Source organism: Dipteris shenzhenensis, chromosome 24, assembly GCF_047967505.1.
Source record: "Dipteris shenzhenensis isolate YYH24624 ecotype China chromosome 24, Dip_SZ_1.0, whole genome shotgun sequence".
NCBI lineage: Eukaryota > Viridiplantae > Streptophyta > Polypodiopsida > Gleicheniales > Dipteridaceae > Dipteris > Dipteris shenzhenensis.
In genome coordinates this window covers 46969991-46973784 of record NC_141619.1, presented here as the reverse complement: position 1 = coordinate 46973784, position 3794 = coordinate 46969991, and the positions used below count along the sequence as shown (strand labels likewise).

General features: G+C 45.5%; 1 pseudogene; it reads left to right on the top strand.

The window, feature by feature from the left end:
• The first annotated feature begins 1261 nt into the window (after positions 1–1261).
• LOC147886688 (pentatricopeptide repeat-containing protein DOT4, chloroplastic pseudogene) lies at positions 1262–3308 on the top strand (annotated as a pseudogene).
• The last annotated feature ends 486 nt before the right edge of the window (positions 3309–3794 follow it).

Below are 3794 nucleotides of genomic sequence, written 5' to 3'. Positions count from 1 at the left end.
CTGACCTCTTGTATCTTGTTCTCGAAGTAATATAATTAGCACTGTTTTTTCGACAAAAAAAATATTGAGCTCCTTGTAGCGGGATTCCCCTGCGATAGATGTTTGTAAATTGTCATAGGTGTAATCTTTTGGTCTTTCCAAGCTACCACTGACTAATTAGTCTGTCTGTCGCCATAATCATGTTGGTGGGTCACAAATCCGAGATTCTTTCCTTAACTGCCAGCAACAGCAAAAGGTCCTTTCTCCATATGTAAGCGTATGTTGTGCCTAGATCTGTTCGATGGAGAGCCAGTCTGCCCCGTGGGTATCCCAAATCTCGTCCAACCCAGAAACCTGGTGGGAAAAGTTAATCCCCATAATGAATATCATATTGTTTGGTGGAAATGTGGAGTAGATGTTTAAAAGCTTCACTAATTCCCTTTTCCGATTTATTCCCACAAATCCGTTGAACTCAAGAGCTCTCGGGTTTTGTGGGAAAAAAATGGGAAAAGGTGGTGGGGACCACATGCCACCTGCCCATTAAAGTTCCCATTTCCCACAAAACTCCCGCCATGTAAATGGTTATATATACACACACAATCTTGGATGAACAACTTTCGCGGTTCATCCACTAGAAGAGATGTAAATTCTTAGTTTCTCTTCAACCGATTTCTGTCATCAGACTGACGTAACCGCAACCAAACTATGCACCATGCGACCATGTTGTGCTCAGGTGCGTGTCCCGGAGTTGTTTTGTAGCGGAGATCCACTCGCAGACCCCTTGGCAGCTCATCCAAGATCGCCGGATTTAAAGCATAAAATGACCAAGAAGCTGCTATGCATAGACGACCAGAACAATCCAGATTGGGTCAAAGAGAACCCGAAAAAAAAGCCCCTAGCATCCACTGATCAGGCCCAAGACCGTGGCTTCGTGGAATGTGGCAAGGCTGGCTTTAGGTGTGGAGTAAAGGTGGATACACCAAAAGCACCAGAACCGCAAAAGAAGGGTGGCTGGGAAACGCTCTCCTTAGAGGAGGAGCTCACGTCTATGGAACGGACGTCCCAGCAGCCTTCAGCTGAAAACCTTACATGCATCTTGCATAAGTGCAGGACAAAGAAAAATCTAGCGTATACCAAGCGGTTGTATACCTACATATGCAAAATTGGCATGGAAGATCATAGATCTCTCGGGAACTACCTCGTCCCAATGTTGGTCCAAGTTGGAAGCATGTGCGATGCTCAGCAGGTTTTTAACAATTTGGTAGATCGGAATGTGTATTCCTGGACTTCTCTCATCTGGGGTTATATTGAATGTGGGGATTCAAAGCATGCCCTCAACCTATACCAGAAAATGCACGAGGATTGTGTACACCCTAGCAAGTATACCTTCGTGGCTGTACTGAAGGCTTGTGCTAGGCTCAAAGATGCCAAAACAGGCCAAGAAATACACGTTGATATAGCCAGAAAGGGGCTTGAAAGAGATCTTTTTGTTGGCAACACCTTGGTGGATATGTATGCCAAATGTGGCTGGCTTGCAGAAGCACGGGAAGCGTTTGACAAGCTTCCCGTTCGAGATGAGGTCTCGTGGACTGCACTAATCGCAGGATATGCCGAGCATGGGCTTGGTGAAGAAGCCCTGGACTGTTTTGACCAGATGCTACTGGAGGGTCTCTCTCCAGATGCTGCCACATTTGTTTGCAGCTTGAAAGCTTGTGGCAGCATAGGAGCCATAGCCAAGGGCCGAGAATTACATGCTAAGGTTTCCAGAAAGGGGCTGGAAAGAGATCATATTTCTGTTGGCAACAGCTTGGTCGACATGTATGCCAAATGTGGCTCACTTGCAGAAGCACAAGAAGCCTTTGAGAAACTTCGAGTACGAGATGAGGTCTCATGGACTGCACTTCTCACAGGATATTCTGAGCAGGGACTTGGTAAGCAAGCACTGAACTGTTTCCAACAGATGCAACTTGAGGGCATTTCTCCAGATGTCGTTACATTTGTTTGCAGCTTGAAAGCTTGTGGCAGCATAAGCGACATAGACAAGGGCCGGGAAATACATGCTGAGATTTCCAAGAAGGGGTTGGAAAGAGACCTTGTTGTTAGCAGCACCTTGGTGGATATGTATGCCAAATGTGGCTCGCTTGCAGAAGCACGTGAAGCGTTCAACAAGCTGCCAATTCAAGACGTGGTCTCATGGTCTGCACTGATCACAGGATATGCCGAACAGGGTTTTTGTGAGGAAGTGCTGAGCTGTTTTGATCAGATGCAGCTGGAGGGTCTCTGCCCAAACACTGTCACGTTTCTTCACAGTGTGAAAGCTTGTGGCAGCATAGGAGCCATAGACAAGGGTCGAGAAATACATGCCAAGATAGCCAGAGAGGGACTAGAAAGAGATCTCTTTGTTGCCAGCACCTTGGTTGATATGTATGCCAAATGTGGCTCACTTGCAGAAGCAGGGGAAGTGTTTGACATGATGCCAGTTCGGAACGAGGTCTCATGGACTGCATTAATTGCAGGGTATGCTGAGCAGGGGCTTGGTGAGGAGGCCCTGAACTGTTTTGAAGAGATGCAACTGCAGGGTCTCTCTCCCAATGCTGTCACATTTGTTTGCAGCTTGAAAGCTTGTGGCACAATAGGAGCCATAGACAAGGGACAAGAAATATACTCTGAGATAGCCAGAAAGGGGCTAGAAAGAGATCTTTTTGTTGTGAGCACCTTGGTAGATATGTATGCTAAATGTGGCTCGCTTGCAGAAGCGCAGGAAGCATTTGACGAGCTGCCAGCTCGAGACGAGGTCTCATGGAAAGCACTCATGGCAGGCTATGCCCAGCTAGGAGAAAGTGAAATTGTTTTCCATATGCTTGAGAGAATGAGAGGAGATGGGATAAAGCCAGATGTGGTCGCATTCTCTATTATTCTTACTGTATGCAGTCACACAGGTTTAGTGGATAAAGGCCACAAGTACTTTGAGGTCATGAGCCAAGACTATAGCATCACTCCAACTATTGAGCACCACATCAGCATGGTTGATCTCCTTGGCCGTGCAGGCCAATTAGATGAGGCAGTAGCGATGGTGAAGAAGATGCCTTTCCATCCTAATCTTGTGGTGTGGTATACGGTGTTGGGTGCTTGTCAAAAGTGGGGTAATGTGGAGCTTGGTAGACTAGCCTTTGAACAAGCAGTGCAATTAGATGAAAAGGCTGCTGCAGCCTATGTCTTGATGTCTAACATCTATGCAGATGCTCACATGCAGTAGAAATAGAGGAAAGTTGCGGTACTGGGTGAAAAACTAGCATGGAAGAAGCAAGGACAGATTTGGTGGCTTGACAATAGCGGGACTGTGCATTGGTTTTCGGTGATGATATAAAACATTCCCAAAGCAAAGCTTGCAAAGCCAGAAAATCTCTCAAAATAAGGGAGGAAGGGTATGTCCCAGATTGGCAATGGGTATCATGAGCTACATCCATTAATGCAAAGAAAGATGGGTGGGGGTGCCATAAGAAATATGTGCCGTAAGCAATACTCGCCCGGGAGGCTGTCAAGAATCCCCCAGGTTTGTGATGCCTTTGCAATGGGTCCACAACAATAAAACTTTAAACATGTGACCTTACACATGGATCATACAAATAAACAAATATCTAAATATAAAATTTACCTGAATTTTAAAATTAAAGTGTGATACCTTTGGTGGCAGGTGATCAAAAGTGAACTTTTCAAATTTTGGCATGAAAGTATCGATACTCGTGCTTCTAAATAGGGCATCTAGTAAACCTTAACCAGGTATCCATTGTTGCTCAATATATATTATTGAACAA